Consider the following 19,049-nt stretch of genomic DNA (forward strand, 5'->3'; position numbering starts at 1 on the left):
AGATGAAAGGACATACATTGCCATGCCAAGAAGTCCATGTGACCTTTTTGATGGCTTTGTCTCTTCATTTCTCTGGAAGGTCTCTTTAATTTTTTTCCCTTATAGATCCACCACATCTGTGATTGCTACATTGCTACATGTCATGTTGATTCCTGCTATTATCGTTTTACCAGATTCTGCAAATATGCCCTTCATAAGGTCATAGCACCATAGATCTAAGGCTGAAAGAGGCCTCAGAGACCATTTGGCTCAACCCTCTTGTTTTAAAAATAAAGAAACTGAAGCCCCTGGAGGTGATGATTTGTCCATAATCAGATAGGTGGTAAACATCAGCAGAAGAATTTGACAACTAATGCTCTGCCTCCAGAGATGAGATGGTGCTCTGCACACTGTGCAACATTGCTTTCTTTCATTTCAGTTTTGTGGCAGTATTGCCCTTTGTCACACCACTTCATTCAGTTGATGTTTAAGTACCCTCCTAGGTCAACAAAGCAGGCTAGGCAAATTGCCATAAGGCTTGGATGCTAGGCCACTAAGGTAGATTTTCTTTCTTTAGTTAAAAAAAGAAGTTTATTTTTCTTCTTTTTATTTTTTATATTTCTACATCACTGTGACTTCTCAATGACACCCCCCCCCCAACTCTGCAATGGAATAAGTACAGTCAAACAAAATAAATAAGCACATTAGCCTGGGATTAAAAATATAAGATTTATTCTTCACCTTACTTAAACCATCTCTTTATAGAGGGGGAGAGGCAAGCTTCTTCATCAGTTCCTCTGAAGTCCTGAATGCTCACTGCATTAACTAGAAAGACAACTTCTTTTTCTTTGAACATCTGCTTTTAAAACTTTGAGTTCCAAATTCTCTCCCCTCTTCGCTCCCCACCCACCCTCCCTAAGAAGGCAAGCAATTCAACATAGGTCACATGCATATCATTATGTAAAACCCTTCCACAATACTCATGTTGTGAAAGACTAACTATATTTTGCTCCCTCCTATCCAGCCCTGCTTTATTCAATTTTCTCTCTTGACCCTGTCCCTTTTCGAAAGTGTTTGCTTTTGATTACCTCCTCCCCCTATCTGCCCTCCCTTCTATCCTCCCCCCTTTTTATGCCTTTCCTCCATTTTTCCTGTGGGGTAAGATACCCAATTGAATGTGTATGTTATTCCCTCCTCAAATCAAATCCGATGAGAGCAAGATACACTCATGCCCTCTCACCTGCCCCCTCTTCCCATCCAGCAGAACTGCTTTTTCTTGCCACTTTTATGTGAGATAATTCACCCCATTCTATCTCTCTCTTTCCACCTTTCTCAATATATTCCTCTCTCTTCCCTTAATTTGATTTTTTTAGATATCATCCCTTCATATTCAACTCACCCTGTGCCCTCTGTCTATATATGTGTGTGTGTGTGTGTGTGTGTGTGTGTGTGTGTGTATGTATGTATATACGTATGTATGTATATTCCCTTCAGCTACCCTAAAACTGAGGTCTCATGAATTACACACATTATCTTTCCATGTAGGAATGTAAAGAAAACAGTTCAACTTTAGTAAGTCTCTTATGATTTCTCTATCTTGTTTACCTTTTCATGCTTCTCTTGATTCTTGTGTTTGAAAGTCGAATTTTCTATTCAGCTCTGGTCTTTTCATTGAGAAAGCTTGAAAGTCCTCTATTTTTAAACTTTTTTTCATTTTTATTTAATTTATTTAATATATTTAGTTTTCAGCATTGATTTTCACAAGAGTTTGAATTACGAATTTTCTCCCCATTTCTACCCTTCCCCCCACTCCAAGATGGCGTATATTCTGGTTGCCTTGTTCCCCAGTCAGCCCTCCCATCTGTCACCCTACTCCGCTCCCATCCCCCTTTCCCTTCTTCTCTTGTAGGGCAAGATAAATTTCTACTCCCCATTGCCTGTGTATCTTATTTCCTAGTTGCATGCAAAAACTTTTTGTTGTTGTTGTTTTTGAACGTCTGTTTTTAAAACTTTGAGCTCCAAATTTTCTCCTCTCTTCCCTCTCGGCCCACCCTCCCGAAGAAGGCAAGCAATTCAACATAGGCCACATGCGCATCATTATGTAAAACCCTTCCACAATACTCATGTTGTGAAAGATTAACTATGTTTTGCTCCTTCCTAACCTATCCCCCTTTATTGAATTTTCTCCCTTGACCCTGTCCCTTTTCGAAAGTGTTTGTTTTGATTACTTCCTCCCCCTGTGTGCCTTCCCTTCTATTGTCCCCCTTTTTATCTTCTTTCTCCTTCTTTCCTGTGGGGTAAGATACCCAATTGAGTGTGTATGGTATTCCCTCCTCAGGCCAAATCCAATGAGAGCAAGATTTACTCATTCTTCTTCACCTACCCCCTCTTCCCTTCCTACAGAGCTGCTTTTTTGCCACTTTTATGCAAGATAATTTACCCCATTCTGTCTCTCCCTTTCTCCCTCTCTCAATATATTCCTGTCTTATCCCTTAATTTGATTTTTTTTAGATATCATCTCTTCATATTGAACTCAGCCTGTGCCCTCTGTCTATATATATGTATATATATATATACACATAGAAACACACATGTATATATATATATATATATACATACACATATATGTATGCATATTCCTTTCAGCTACTAAAGTCTCATGAATCATACACATCATCTTTCCATGTAGAAATGTAAACAAAACAGTTCAACTTTAGTAAGTCCTTTATGATTTCTCTTTCTTGTTTACCTTTTCATGCTTCTCTTGATTCTTGTGTTTGAAAGTCAAATTTTCTATTTAGCTCTGGTCTTTTCACTGAGAAAGCTTGAAAGTCCTCTATTTTATTGAAAGTCAATATTTTGCCTTGGAGCATGATACTCAGTTTTGCTGGGTAGGTGATTCTAGGTTTTAATCCTAGCTCCATTGACCTCTGGAATCTCATATTCCAAGCCCTTCGATCCCTTAATGTAGAAGCTGCTAGATCTTGTGTTATCCTGATTGTGTTTCCACAATACTCAAATTGTTTCTTTCTGGCTGCTTGCAGTATTTTCTCCTTGATCTGGGAGCTCTGGAATTTGGCGACAATATTCCTAGGAGTTTTCTTTTGGGGATCTTTTTCAAGAGGTGATCTGTGGATTCTTTCAATTTCTATTTTACCCTGTGGCTCTAGAATACCCGGGCAGTTTTCCTTGATAATTTCTTGAAAGATGATATCTAGGCTCTTTTTATGATAAAAAGACAACGTCTAAAGCCTCTCAATGTTGTTTTTCTTCACAGTACTGAAGTCATAATGACAATTATTTTCCTGCTACTGTTTGCTCTTTTTTAAGGCTGAGTTTCCAGGGGTGCAGTCCACTGATCAAACTTATTTCCTCTTTCCACTTGTACACATCAATTGCACATACATGTGCAACCAGATTACCAGGTATATATATCCTTTGGCCTACTTGAACCTTGCTGACACCCAGACTTTAGAAATCTCTTCTCCAAGGAACTAAATGGCAGCAAGTCATGTTTAAAATGAAGTTGGCTTTTGAGTCTGCCTTGGTATTTTATGCTAAATACAACTTGAAGAGAAGACTGGTAAAAATAAAACAAAACAAACCAAAGTAATATTTGTAAATTATTTATTCATGGTAATAATACAATACACTCTAACATATGCCACTAGCTTGGTAAAGGGTTTGTGATTGTATTGATGCTAACAATCTTCTCCTAGCTTTCTGAAGGGTATCCTGCCTCTTGGGATATGTCTTTATACATCTTTATTAATCAGTGAATTGTTTCACAATGTCCCATATGGTGCCCAATAGTGGGGGCAACCATAATGGAGGTTAGGTACAGCATGGTGCAGTGGAAAAAGCATTAGTAACAGAATACTTTTCTATTACCACACCAGGAATCAGGAGACCCAAGTCGAGTCTCAGCCCACCACAAATTAGCTGATTGGCTTTGGGCAAGTCACTTTACTTCTTTGGAACTCATTTTCAGCATCTGTAAAACTACAAAGTTGGGGGTCGTGGGGTAGTGTGCTAAAAACAGAATACCTGGATTCACATTACAATTCTGCTGCTTACTCTTTGTGTTTATTTCTCTGAGCTTCGATTTCCTATATTCAGTTCAGCATCACTAATTACAACTTTAGAGGTCAATAGGACTTCGTTGCAGATTAACATATGACTAGAACATTTTAGGTCAATATCAGCTTTCAGATCAATCAGCCAATAGATGAAAAAAGGTTTTATGGAATATTCACTGTCTGATATACTGCAGGGCATAGATAGATAGATAGATAGATAGATAGATAGATAGACAGCCAGACATAAGCATTCTCTCTCTGTCTCCCACTAAAGATAGTTATAATATAATCCTAACACAGGCATATGAAAAGTTAAAAATTGGAGGCAGTCAGAGCTAAATGAGTCATATCAACCAATGATTTACAAATCTCTTTGGTGGGGCCCTCTATCAATAAAAAGTATATGAGCACACACACCCTAGTTTCCTTCAAGGCTCAGCCTAAGCTTCACCTACATGAAGTCTTTCTTGCTTCCTCTAGCTGCTAGTGCCTTCCCCATCAAATTATCTTATATTTAATTTTGTAGATACTTTGTATATATCTACATATTTATATCTCTCAATCAGCATGTGTGCATGTATATCACACATGCATGTATATTTGTATGTGTGTATATACATAGATGTATATGTGTATATATCTATCAGTGTATGTGTATATGTCGTACATACATATGCATATATATATGTATGTATGTGTGTGTATATATATATACATACTACATATGTCTACATATACGCATATGTCTATATCTCTCTATCTAGACTATAAGTTTTTCAAGGTCAGGAACTGTTTTCCTTTTATCTTTGTATCCCCAGTACCTAGCACAATGCTTGGCTATATAATAAATGCTTATTGATTGACTGTATCCTTCCACTGGCCTCCTGACTCCCCCCGCCCCCAAACTTCATTGGTGCTGTTGCCTCCTCTGCCATGATGCTTCTTGCAGGATGCCAGCTGCCTTGACTCCCACCTTGGTTTCCATCTCTCCTTCTCACCAATTCCTGCCCAACCTTTGGAGGGAGGTGAGAAAGAAGAGAGGAACCAGTAGCCCCACTGCTGCCACAGCAGTACCAAGATAAAGAATCTTCTACCTTAAATCAGTTGTGCCAGAGGTAGAGGATTCTCAATCCTTATTTTCTTCAGGAACTCTAATGGATCCCTTCTTCATCTTTTAGTTTGGTGTGTACAGCCCAATTTGGGGACCACTGATGTAGATAATAAGTGCTATAGTTACTGAGAAGAGGAGGAAAACACTGGCTTTTTAATAGCTACCATGAAGTGTGGCTGATATTTTAGCTCACCAATGGCCAGCCAATGTACTATTCTGTCAAATGGATGGAAGAATTTCTTCCTTTTTCCTAAGAGCCACATAGTATAAAAACTTCTTTTACAAACTAAGAATAAGCTGTCCCAAATTTTGTAGCCTTTTTCAGTCTTCCAATAGGCCTCTTAGGGTCTATGTGAACCACGGAAAGTCTCACACCCTTTACAAGATGCAAATGTGACAACTATCAGGCTGAAAGGGGGGAAATCCTTATCTCCTCCTTGTCTGTGACCTTCCCTTTACATCCTGTCCTATAATCTAGTGGGCTGAAGGGACTCTGGATCAGGGGTTCCCTGACAAGCCCTTCACTACATCACCGTTTTCCAGATGAGTGAACTAAGGATCAGATTAAGTGATTTACCCAAGGTCACAAAGGTAGTAAATGATGCAGATGGGATCTGAACCTTGGTCTTCTAATTCCTAATCTCACACTCCACTAGATCCTGATGTTGATGGTTCAGTTGACATCTTTAAACAGATAACTCCCAAATCTGTACATCCAACCCTAATCTTGCTCCTGAACTCTGGCTCTGCATCATTGATTGCCTGTTGGATTTGTCACCCTGGGATGCCTCACCAGGATCTCAAAATCAGCATGTCTAACTATTTCTTGATCTTCTATCTTGAGACTCTCTTCTAAGCTTTCCTCTTTTTGTTGAGAGCACCACCATCCTTCCAGTCACCCAGGTTCTCACCTTTGAAGTGATCTCTGACTCCTTCTGTTCCTTCTCTATCCCTCCCCCCCTTCTAGGTTGACATTTTTCACATCCACTGCTTCTTTTCCACATACATGATCACCTCCCACATAAACTATTACAATAGGCTCCTAATTAGTTTTTCTGCTTCTAATACAGTCTCTTCTCTAATCCATCTTCTTTTTTAAATCTTTGTATATCTAGCAGCTAACACAGTGGCTCAAACTTAAAAGTGTTTAATAAATGTTTATTGGGTAGAATTTAATTGAAAGATATGAGATGGAGCAATTAGAAAGATAAAGGGAGAATCAAGATAAGTTAGAGTCACTGGGTCCAAGAGAGTACTGTGTTTCTAGGATATGGTAGTCAACAGCGTCAAATGCTGAAGAAAGATAAAGGATAGTGAGGGCTGAAAAAAACAATCAGGTTTGGCAATTAGAAGGTTGCTGGTGACCTTTTAAGAACTCTTTCAGTAAGATAGTGACCAAAGAAGTCAGATTATTGGAGGTTAAGTAGTAAATAAATGGTGAGGAAATGAACTTTGTTCATGGCAGTAGACCTCATTTGGTGCTAGGTAATGAAGAAGAGAGAAATCAGATGTTAGATCAAGCAGCAGCTTTAAGAGAAAGCTTTTTTTTTCCTATCGAGGGGAGACCTGTGCATGGTTTGATGTAAGGAGGCAGTAGAGAAGGAGAGATGGAAGTTGTCAGATAGATTACTTATTATGTTCTAAAAATAATTACCAGACCAGATCACCTATTAAATGAAAAAAAGAGACCGTCTGTTGTAAGCTTCCTCTTTATCCCTATTTGTACTCTTTTAAGCAGCTTAACATCATTCCCTCTCTCCTCCTTTGATCAGATCTCTGATGAAGAAGTCACTCTTCTCAACGGACTTTTTTATTTCTACCCTTGATTCTATTCCCTCCTACCTCCTGGAACTTGTCCTTTCTAGTATTCTTTCTCTCTCTAAACTTCAATCTCTCCCATCAATTAGCTCAAAGATCCTATCACCTCAAACTAATGTTCTCCACCTTTCTTCCCTTTAATGGGGGAGGGAGGGAGGGAAGAAGGGAGGGAGGGAGGAAGAGAGAGAGAGAGAGAGAGAGAGAGAGAGAGAGAGAGAGAGAGAGAGAGAGAGAGGACATGTTGATACTCTGTCTCTATTTTCTTTTTATTCCTGTTCTCTTCTAGAGTCCTCATAAAATAGGGGTTGGACCAAATGGTTTCTAAGGTTTCTTACAGCTCTAAACGATCTTTTTGGCTTTGGACCTTTTTAATGGCAATTCAACTCAAACTGTTCTCTCCAAGATTACTAATCTTTTCTCAGCTGTCACCTTTTTTTAACCGTTTTGTAGCATTTTACACTCTTGGCGACCTATTGGTTACTCTCTGTTTACTATCTATTTGTGAAACAGCTCTCTCTTGCTTCTCTTTCTAGCTATCTGAACATTTCTCAGGATCCCTTAATGCATTTTTGTCTGTTTCTGGTCCCCTAATTTTGAGTATTTCCTAAGTCTACACCCTGGGTTCTTTTCTCTCTGTAATCTTTCTCTTGGTGAATCTCATCAGTTCCTGTGAATTTGATGATCTCAAATCTCAAATCCAACCATAATCTTTCTCTGACTGTTGGATGCCTCCATTCTCATAGGCATCCTCAAACCCAACTGAAATGTAATTTCTTAGCTTCACCTTTAAACCCAACCCTCCTTCTAACTTTCTAATATCTGTTGAGAATATCACCAGCCATCTAGTGACCAACATTTTACATCCTGTAGTCATCCTTTACTTTTCACACTGTCCCATTTCCCATATCTTGCTCTACAACATCTCTTTCCCCCATTGCCTTCTCTCCATTCACATGCTCATTGGAGGGAGATTTAGCATGTCATGACCTCTTGCAGAAACTAATGAAACAGCCTCCTAACTGGACTCCTGGCATCCAGTCTCTCTGCTTTCCAATACCTCTTTCACACTGCTGTGACAATAATATTCCTAAAACATAATCGTCTATGTCACCATCCAATTCAGAGGCTTGTAGCCTCTAAGGATAAAAGACTGCTCAGCTCGGCATTTAAAGTCCTTCTGGTTCCAGTCTATCTTCCCAGGCCTCATCCGCATCATACCCCTTCTTGCTCTCTACATTCTGGCCAAACTAGTCCATTTGCTATTCTCTGAAGTGGGCATTCCATTTCTTACTATAGGAAGTCTTTTCTAATCCCTCTCCTTATTAGTGTAAAGAGCTCCAATGATGGAATTTCCTCTACCAATGCACATCAGCAACTGCTCTGCCACTTAATAGTCTTAGAGAGCTGCCTGGGCATGGAGAAATTAACTGACTTGCCCAGGATCCCACAATTAATGTGTATCAGAGGCAAGACTTAAACACAGGTCCCTTTGACTCTGGATCCATCATGACATACTGATTCTTGTGTTGTACAAGGAGGTACTTAAAATATTTGTTGGTTTATATTGGATTGAATTGGACCTGTATTATTTTATAGCTGAAAGAGACTTTAGCCATCATCTCATCCAACTCTATCATTTTACAAGTGAGGGAACTAGAGCCTGGCGAGGTTAAGTGATTTGCCCAAACTCACACAGCCAGTAAGTTTAGGAGCTAGAATCTGAACTCAGGTCTTCTCACTCCAAATTTAATGCTCTTTTTACAATTGTGACTTGGAAATCCTCCTTGATTCCATTGGGAATGGAATGGATGGCATATCATCAGCTCTCTCATAGCTTTGGATTTGTTTCCTTGGCACCTAGCACAGTGTCTGGGGCAGAATAGGTAGTTGGTAAACACTTTTGGATTGATTGATTATGATAGAAAGACAGAATAACAGAGTAGAAAGAGCATTACACTTATACACAGAACACCTGGATTTTAATCCCAGCTCTGCCAGGAATACCCTATGACCTTTAAAAAAAATCACTTAACTTTTGTGAGCCTCGATGTCCTCATCTACAGTATTGCCTCAGAATCTGTTGGAATTAGAATTTACTTAGTCCATCCCTATTCTCTACCCCCACTTTATAGATGGAAAAATTGAGATCTTGGGAGATTAAATAATTTGCTGATGGTCTCACAGCAAGCAAGAAGAGACAGAGCACAGACTAGACTCTAGTTTTCCTCAGTCACAGATTAATATTCTTGTTTCTATGCCACACTGCATTTTTATATTTTGTAGGGTGGGTTAGAGGAAAGTAATATGTAAATATGATACATTAACTGCTCAGTGTTAGACTTTAAGCAGTCAAGACTGCTCAATAGTTAAGTAATAGCCCACGGAACATATTATTTGCTTTCATAAGGTCAATGAATAATTGTGCAAATAGGTTGGGTACTCTGCAGGAGCTGACAGATTGGGGATGGATGTGTGGCAGAAAGAAGGAGGGTGGGGTAGTATATATACAGAGATCGGGGCAATTGGTAGGGTGTGCATGTAGAGATAGGGTATCTCAATATATACAAGAATGGAGGTATGGTGTAAGGGTATTGATTTTCTGGTAAGTTCTCTGGGCAGATGTTCTCCAGCTGGGAGTGGCCTCTGGCTTTTTACGAGCCTTACAGGGACTTTGGTCTGGGTGTGGCATCAGGGAGAAGATAATAAAACCGGTTATTCAATAGGCCTTGGAACTCTTCAAATAGATTTATTTGGGGGCAGAAACAAAAAGGGAAGACTCCAGAAGGTAGGGATAAAGTAGAAGAGGTCAGAAAGGAAACAGTATGAGACACGCCATTCTGTTGAGAAATAAACAGAGTAGTTCCTCAGGAGTGCTCTGTAGTGGGGAAATTAAATAAAGACCTTGCTTCTGTGACGCTAAGAAGTTAGGGGGCTAATTCCACAGGGAAAGCTGATGCTTTGAGAGGGAGGACATGAGAACCTATCCTTTCCCACAACTCCTGGGATTTTGGGGGAACAAAATATTGTGGATTTCCTCTTTTGGTCCTTGGTTCTAGAGTTTTGATACTTTTAATATTTTTCTCCATTATTTTGCTTCTGCGTGAGTTCAGCTTATGTTGGCCTTTCAGTCAGGATTCAGGGTCAGGCCATGTAGCCTTTGATACAGTGAGGAGAGAGAGGAAAATGGATACAACCAGTTAGTTGTACAAGAGAGATTACCATAGAAGGGAGGCTGAGAGAAAGCAGCAGCATTAAGGTCAGAGTGTAAAGAGGGCATGCTTGATGAAGAGGGTTGAAATAATCTTTACCGTTCCCATTACCCTGGATAGGAACAAGCTGAACCACACAGCTTAGGACAGAACTCCTACTTTTCTCTCTTTCATCATGCTAGGCAGGACCTTAGGCATAGGGACTGGGGGAGAAGTAGAAACATTTGAATGGGAGTTCAAAGACCTAGGTTTGAGTCTTGATTCTGATGTTGACAGTAGTTCAGCAACTGTGGGCAAATATCTGATCCTCAGTTACTTCACCTGGAAAATGGGAATAATGCTTGTAACTACTTAACTCACTGGATGATTTTGAAGAAAGTGCTTTGAAAAGCTTAAAATAATGAACTATTATTTTGATCTTTCCCTCTGTTCCTCCTTTGCCATCAGCCCTAGCCACAAGACTTAGCCAAAGTCAGAAAGATCAGGTCATGTTCAGGGGCTAGTGAGTAGAAAAGAACCAGATTATGGAAGGCCTTGTAGATAACAGGACTTGATTTGAGCCTACAATGGGTAGGATTTGGATAGACAGAGAAAAGGAAGAGGGCATTCCAGGCAGAAAGAAAGGCCAGAAGATGTGTGGTGGCTAGAAAATACAATATTCTGAGAAGAATAAGGGGACAGTGTGAAACAAAGCTGAAATTAGGTTGCAACTAGCTTTTGAATGGTCCTTTTTGAGTAAGGCTACAGAGTTGTAGCTTTTTCCTGACAATAATAGGGAGTCATTGAAGGTTCATGAAAAGGATTGATGATGAAAGTGTATGTCAGGAAGATTAATCTGGTGGTAGTATGCAGTAGAGATTTGAGGGGAGAGAGTCCAGAAGCAGGAAGTCCTGTGAGAAGGGTGTTGCAGTAGTCCAGGTGTGACATGATAAGGCAGAAATGATGAAGAAAACAATCAAAGTTATAAGATCAGACTGGGAGAGATAATGAGAGACAGATTAATCATGGACAGATGGCTTTGAAAGCCTTCCGTATTAGGTGGCAGTCAAAGTAAGGAATGAATGAAAGTTCAACCTGGGTACTTCTCAAAGGAAGAGGAAGAAATAAAGGACACAATACAGTGGAACAATAAAAAGGAAGACAACTATCTACAAAGTAAAAATGGAAAGTAGTTGGAAAGGTCAGAGGCAAAACAATTATTAAAATTAATGGCCAGATTAGAAGAAACATCAAGGAGGAGAAAAGTATATGGTATTGATTTTTTATTTTTAAAATATATTTTGTTTATTGCATTGAATATTTCCCAATTAACTGTAAAAATTTTAACAATAATTTTTTAAAAATTTAAGTTCTAAATTCTTCCTTTCCCTCTCACCCCTCCCCTCTTCTTGAGAAGGCAAGCAATTTGATATTGTATGTGAAGTTATGCGAAAGTTATGCAAAACGTATTTCTGTGTTGGCTATGTTGCAAAAGAAAACACAGACAAAAAACAAAACAAGAAGAATAATGATTGAAGAAAGTAAAAAATTATACTTCAATCTGCATTCAGAGTTCATCAGTTCTCTGGAGTTGGATAACATTTTTCACCATGGCTCCTTTGGAATTGTCTTGGATCATCGTTTTGATCAGAGTAGGTAAGTTTTTCACAGGTGATCATCCCTATAGTATTGCTGTTACTGTGTATAATGTTCTTCTGGCTCTGCTCACTTCACTTTGCATGAATTCATATAAGTCTTCCCATGCTGCTCATCATTTCTTATAGCACAGTCACAACCATATACCACAACTTGTTCAGCTGTTCCCCAACTTACGGGCATTCCCTCAATTTCCAATTCTCTGCCACCAGAAAAAAAAGCTGCTATAAATATTTTTGTACAAATAGGCCCTTTCCTCTTTTCTTTGATATCTTTAAGATACCAATATGGTATTAATTTGGAAAAAGGTCAGGGTTAGGAAAGAAAAGAGTCTTTGATTTTGGCTAAGATGAAAACCCCATAAAAACTTTGGTTAAGGGAAGACCTTATCAGAGGTAAGTTTTCATTTCAGTGAAGTGGCTGGAAGCTATATTGGAAAAGAAGTGAATTGGATAAACAGTAGGAAAGGAAAGAACAGATAAGAGGCAGCAGTATTTATGATGTTATTGCCAGTAAAGGTTTAGAAGATTTAGATTTGGAAGAAAGCTTTGAGGTTATCTACTCCAAACCCCCACCCAAAGATGAGAAAACGGAGAACAAGAGACTTAGCTGGGATCACTGGATAATAGTAAGAACACTTTGAAGTTTGTAAAGTAGATCTTATTATTATCTCCAGTTTACAAATGAAGAAACTGAGGCTAAGACAATCTTGCTTAGGTTATGTAACTACTGAGCACCCAATGGTTTGAACTTAAGTCTTTTTGACCTAAGTTTCTCTCCTGTTTCTATGTCCACTATTTTTTCCACTATACTGAGATGAGATAGAAACTTGGAGGAAGCAGTCAGTACCAAAACATTTATTAATTGCTTACTGTGTTCTGTTCAGCACTGAGGGTGCAAAACCAAAAGACAGGCAACAACATTCCCTGCCTTCAAGGAGCTCACCTTCAATTGGGTAGATGAGATGTAAATAATCAGGAAAATTCAAGACACATGCAAAGTTGATTGAAAGTAATTTCAGAGAGGAGGGTACCAGCAGCTGGGGGAACCAGGAAAAGCCTTCAGCGGGAGGTGGCATTTGAGCTGAGTCTTGAAGGAAGCCTGGAGGACTCCAAGAAGCAGAGGTGAAGAAGAGAGCCTGGAAGCAGGCATGGAGGACAGCCGGCTGGAGCAAAAGCATGGAGGCAAGAGATGGAGCGTCAGGCTAGAAGAGCAAGTAGGCCTAGTGTAGCTGTATAGTATATGGGATGTGGGGAGGTAGTGCAGTGGTTAGAGTGCAGGGCCTGGAGTCAGGAAGACTCCTCTTCCTGAGTTCAAATCTGGCCTCAGACACTTACTAACTGTATGACCCTAGGCAAGTCACTCAACCCTGTCTGCCTCTGTTTCCTCAACTGTAAAATGAGCTGAGAAGGAAATGGCAAACCATTCTAGTATCTTTGCCAGGAAAACCCCAAATGGGGTCACAAACAGTTGGACATGACTGAACACCACCACTCCCCTGAGCAAGTCACTCAACCCTGTTTGCCTCAGTTTCCTCATCTGTAAAACGCCAAACCACTCCAGTATCTTTGCCAAGAAAACCCCAAATGGGGTCACAAACAGTTGGAGACTACTGAACCACTACAAACAAAAGTGTAAGAAGTCTAGAAAAGGAGGTAAGACCAGGTAATCAAAGGCTTTCGATGTTAAACAGGGGCCATCATATTTGGAGTGGGGTTTGGGGACTAGTGGAGTTTACTGAAGAGGAGCGTTACATTTTTAGGAAAGCCGTTTTGGTGGCTGAATGGAAGGTGTATTGGGAGACCAAGTAGAAGGCTGTTGTCATAGTCCAGGCAAGAGGTGATGACGGCTGGAATTGAACGGCTGTGTAAGTAGAGGGAAGGTGAGGTACAGCAGAAATGTTGTGGAGAGAGAAACAAGCAGCTTGGCCAACTAGAGTGAGGCCTTAAGGTTGATGCCGCGGTTTGCAATGCAGCCTGAGTCCTTGGGACGATGGTGGTACCGTCCCAACAGCCAATGGCAAGCTCAGGAAAGGAGGCGTGATAACGAGCTCTGTTGTGGCTATCCCGTTTGAGATGTGAAACTGCAGCTCGGGAGAAACTCTGGCCAAATAATATAGAAATGGGAATTATCTGGCTAGAGATTCCTCTGGGAACCCAAGCTCCTCGAAGGATAAAGAACTAAAAGGCAATTTTAAAAAAAGCCAGAAGGGAGTATCCTCCAAAAGAGAACATCAGAGGGAGTTGTGGTACAGTGGAAGGAACCTGGTACCCTGAGACTTGGATTCAAATTCTGGATTTTTCAATTCCCTTTTCCGAGCCTCAGTTTCCTCATCTGTAAAGTGAGGAGGAGGTTGGCTGATCCTCAGGTCCTTTTTTCGGCTCGACGATTTTTGAAACAAGGAAAAAAAAAAGAAAAAAGTTTCCGTCTTGGCATCCCGGAGACTTGAACCGAGATGCCGCGGGGTCTGTGCAAACGCGAGCGGGGCTGGGACGAGGGCCCGCGTCCCGTCCCGGGGCTCAGCCTTTAACTGGGTTTCCGTGCCAGCGGCTTGTCCCGGAGGGGTTGGGGGAGCGGGAGGGGTTTCCGCTGCAGGGGGCGGGGCTTTTTTGGAGGGCGGGGCCGAAGCGCGGACTCTTCTGACGGCTCCAGCCAGGGAATTTCAATTTGAAACCTGCGGGAGGGAGGAGGAGAAGGAGGAAGAAGAGGAGGAGGAGGAGGAGGCGGGGGAGGCTGCAGCAGAGACCGGAGACGCGGGGCGCAGGGCGCAGGGATCGAGGCAGCTCCGGGCGGACATCGTGCGGGGTAAGCGGCCAGGGAAGGAGGGAAGGAGCGGGCGCCGGGGCCGACTCGTGGCTCGGGTGCTGGGGCGCCTCTGATTTCCCCTCGGGCTGCAGCTGGTAAGGGGATGGCGGGCAGGAAGCGGCGGCGGCCGGACGGTCCCCGGCGGGGGCGGAGGCAGGGCCGGGCGGGAGGGCTGGCTGGGGGATGTTCTGCGAGCCCTGTTGCTCCAGGCCGGAGCCGCCCCCCCCTTCCCTTCCCCGCCGCGGCTGCTCTTCCTCCTCCTTCTTTGCCTCCTCCTCGGGAGCCTCCAGAGGGGGCTGGAGCCGCGCGTCTTGCGGGGAGGCCGGGGGCGGCCAGGAGCGCGCGGTGGGCACCGGGGCCGGGGCGCTGGAGGGGACCGTGGGGGAGGAGGAGGAGGCGGCCCGCTGCGGTCTCGGCGCGGGCGGGGGGCGTGAGCTCGGCCCCTCCGGCGCTGCCGCGATCCAGCCTGGGCTCCGGAGCCCCGAGCTCGGGCAGCAGCAACTTGATCTGGTTTTGTGTGTGTGCGCATTTTTGTCCTTTCTCCCTCCTCCTTTTGGAGGGGAAACTTACCTCCTTTGCCCTCTGCTTTGGCAGAGAATAGCGCCTGTGTCTGGGGTCTCTCGTTGAAACCACCCCCCCCCGAAACCCCCCCCCCCCGTGCATCCAAGGCCGTGCACGCTGAAGGCCCCCTCTCTGTTTGCACACACACGCGTACGTATGTACACACACAAGCGCCCCCGCTCCGTGCACATCCTTCAGGATGTGTAGTCCCCTTCTGTGCATGTGTGTGCCCCTGGATGTGTGTGCAAGGGGAGGCTCTTGTGTGTGTTATGTGCATGGAGAAGCTGGCTTTTGCGTGTGTGTGTGCAAGGCGAGGGGACTCTTGCCTGCGTATATGTATGGGTGTGCAAGGAGATGGGTTCTTGTGTGTGTACACATGCATATGTGTGTGTGTGTGTGTGCTCGCGCGCAAGGGGAGGGAGCTCTGTGTGCATATGTGTGGGTGTGCAAGGAAATGGGCTCTTGTGTGTATGCTTGTGTGTGTACACGTGTGTGTGAGAGAGAGAGAGAGAGAGAGAAAGGAGAGGAGGGAAGGGGGCTCCTAAGGCTTGGGCCCAGAGGAGTCACAGGGGAAGAAGGAGCAGAGAAGCTGCAGAGCCAGCATTAGCAGCAGCAGCTGCCACCCTGCACCCATTCCCTCCCCCCCCATCTACCTTACTGGGCTGAGAACAGACCCTGCCTCCCTTGAGAGAGGTCATCTACAGACTTGACCTTGCCCTCACCTAAGGCACACTCCGGGTTTCTTGCCTCACCACAGTCCTTGAATGGAAAGTGGAAGAAGTCAGGGGGAGAGCGATGAAGAAAGAAACACATTTTTTAAAACAAAAAAAGTTTTCTGTTTTTCAACCTTTCCTATCCAAGAAAGAAAAAAAGAGACTCTTTTAGGGGTAGTGCAAGGGTTAGCAGCAAGCTTTAAAAGTTAACAGCAAGGAGGATAGAGGAAGGTCAGGACTTGGGGTAGTCCAGCAGAAATTCCGAAGTTGAAGCAGTTAGTACTTGCTGAATTTGGGGTGAGTAGAGCTGAGTTCAAATGCTCATTCTGCCACAGAACCGGGAACAAATTATGCTCTCTCTGGGAATCAGTTTCTTAATGAGGTGCTTTCCTGTCTGACACTAACTCTGCACTGTTCTCAATAATTTAAATTCTAATAAAATTAGATTTGTGCTGTTCAGTTTTCAGGTACTAAAGGGTTGTCTTACTGCAGTCTGAGCACTTGTGGGTTACTCTCAGTCCAATAATCCCAGGATGCCAAGTTGGAAAAATGCTGTCCCCAGCTCTCCTTGCTTTCCCAATAGTAGGGATGTTTGACTGTGGTGGGGCATAAATCATTATGCTTCCCAAGGCTCCTGACCTCCTCTTGAGGTCAGATTTTTTTGGTTAAGTTAGAAGAGCTCTTGCACAGAGCGGTAACATTATTTTGGGGACTGTCATGAGTGTGGAACTTTAATGATTTCATCATTTGTATTAGCAACAATCATAGCTTCCTTTCCTAGTTTTCAGCAGCACTTCCATTGGAAAAGGGAGTGAGCTAAAATAGTATGTGTATAGGCCTTTTTTTTTTCCATCTGTTAATTTCCCATTGCACCAGCTTCTCTTTATTGGGAAACCTGAGTTCTAGTCCCTGTTTTATCGTAAAACTGGTTGTGTGACCTTGGGCAGTTATTAAACCGCATGTGTGAAATGAGGGAATTGGGCTGCTTGGTCTCTAAAGTCCCAAGGTAATCCCCCTCCCTTTTTTAGTCTAAGCATTGCGGAAAGTCTCTTTCTCTCTATCTCTCTCTCTCTCTCTCTCTCTCTCTCTCTCTCTCTCTGTCTCTCTCTCTCTCCCCCCTTTTCCCCCGTCTCTGTTTCTGTCTCTCTCATATGCTGCTTACGTTCTTCTAACCTTTTTTCTTGCTTACCTAAATCCATTTTCTTTTAGTTTCCTTTCTTGTCTTTTTGCCTTTGTTTTTTTTCCAAAGTCCTTCCTTCCCAGTTTGCTTTCTGCGTCTCCCATTTTATTCTAAGAATTGTCAAGAAACAGTACTTGTTTTCTACAGCAGTCCTTCATGAATTTGGCACACGAGGGGAAACTGAGTCGATTTCTGTACATCAGAGTTCCAAGACTTCAGACACTGTCCAGAGAAACTAATACTGCTTGATCCTTTTCAGTTTCCCATTTCAGCCTATTCTCTGGGCAAAGTCACTAGACTGCTGTTTGGGCTACTGGTGGGGCTGAATTGCAATGCAATCATGAATTGTGATAAGGGCCAACCAAACACATCAATCAGGCTCTTAAGTTTGACACCAACTTGAATAGCCAGACTGTCACCTGTCCATGCTTTGCTCCTATATTCCAACTTGAGACCCCACCCCCAAACCTCTGATATCTATTCTCAGTCACTCTTTTGAGCCGATTAGGGAGCTGTGTATGTTGTAATACCTTGGAACAATGGCATGGATTTAGGACTAATTTAATCCTACCCAGTCTCACAGTCACTTCTTGGGCAGATTTCCCACTGAAGTCAGTAGTGGTCTTGTGTGCAGAAGGCCTGCAGAGAACAAGAGACTGCTCATTTAGGGTAATGGGGAAGACAGTTTCTTTCCTTTCTAAAACATCCCTCTTTTAAGAACGACCTAGACATAATAGTCCTTTAATCTTCACCTCTAGTCTTGGTAGTTAGAGCGCTGTGTGCAAAGACTTTCAATGGAAAACGCCCTGGTGGGTAACCAGCTTAGAAAACTTCTGAGATCTATGTTAGATTGGAGGCTAGTTTTAAAAGATTAAAAGTACCAGATGGGAAAGTGAGCACATAGCCTCTTTTAAAGAGAGAATTTCAGCAAAGTAAAAGCTAGTCCACATAAAATCTATTGCTGCCTAAAGATATAATGGTGTATTAATCTATATGTATAAATATATATTTTAATATATATGTGTGTGCATATGCATATAGTTCTATGTATGTGTATGTATACATACACACACCCATTCAATGACATTTTCTATAGAACTTCATCCCCATGGTAGTTGCTAACTTTTAGATCTGGGGTTGGAGAAGAATATTGAATGGCTCTCCCAAAGAAATAACCCAGCAGATGCAGAACTAGATTATTCAGCTACCGCTACCCCTTCCCCCTCCTGACGCCAGTCAGCATTTACTACTTTTACTCACATGTGACTGATTATATATGGACCACACTGCATGGGAAGATAAGGACAAGGTTTGACCCAGCTTCCGGACATGAGGGTGCCTTGGTCTTTTGCATTTTCACATTTTTGTGGTTTGCCATTTCCAAATTACCAGCTCTCAAGAAAAAGTTCAGAGAAGTACCCAGTTACCAGAATGTAAAAACAGATTTTTAAAAACCAGAACCATGTCTACGTGTACTTCCCAGCCACTTGCTTTCGGCTAAAAATACTTGCTTGCAGTGATGACAAAGCAGTCCCTGACCAAAATATTTATTGGTAAAAATCACTCTGTAATTAGTAATATTGCGTGTCGTTACGGGTAACACCAGGTTCCCCTTTAAATCACTGCTATCCTGTTACTGTGGCTTTAAAAGCTGTGGAGTGTGGATCTGTGACATTCTGTTCAGTGGGCTGAATGAAAATTGGTCTACAAAGCTTAAGGAATGTAGGTTTTTGTCTTTCGTACAACCAACAACTGTGTATTTTTTAATTGTTTGACTTGGGCTCTGTCACCACAGTGGAAAACAGGAGCAGATTTTCTTTACCCTAGAACTGAAGCAGCTAATTTAAAAGCAGCGTGTGTGAAACTTTGCAAGAGTGTGGATTTCCAGTTTTTTAAGAGGAGAGAAAATAGATAGTTTGTAGTCATCCATTACAGAGTAGATGGTGCATTTGGCTTTAC

The 19,049-nt window shown here is 42.3% G+C and overlaps 1 protein-coding gene across 4 annotated transcripts in view; it reads left to right on the top strand.

Annotated features, from left to right (window-relative positions):
- Positions 1–14,487: 14,487 nt before the first annotated feature.
- EPB41L2 (erythrocyte membrane protein band 4.1 like 2) overlaps positions 14,488–19,049 on the top strand; it is a 276,121-nt gene continuing 271,559 nt past the window's right edge. The window contains exon 1 of one of the 4 annotated variants that reach the window (XM_036769361.1): positions 14,488–14,636. The gene's annotated coding sequence lies outside the window, so the exon portion shown is untranslated. The remainder of the gene's footprint in view (positions 14,637–19,049) is intronic. The other 3 variants (XM_036769356.1, XM_036769355.1, XM_036769358.1) reach the window with 3 other exon arrangements.

Source organism: Trichosurus vulpecula, chromosome 7 (assembly GCF_011100635.1).
Source record: "Trichosurus vulpecula isolate mTriVul1 chromosome 7, mTriVul1.pri, whole genome shotgun sequence".
Taxonomy (NCBI): domain Eukaryota; kingdom Metazoa; phylum Chordata; class Mammalia; order Diprotodontia; family Phalangeridae; genus Trichosurus; species Trichosurus vulpecula.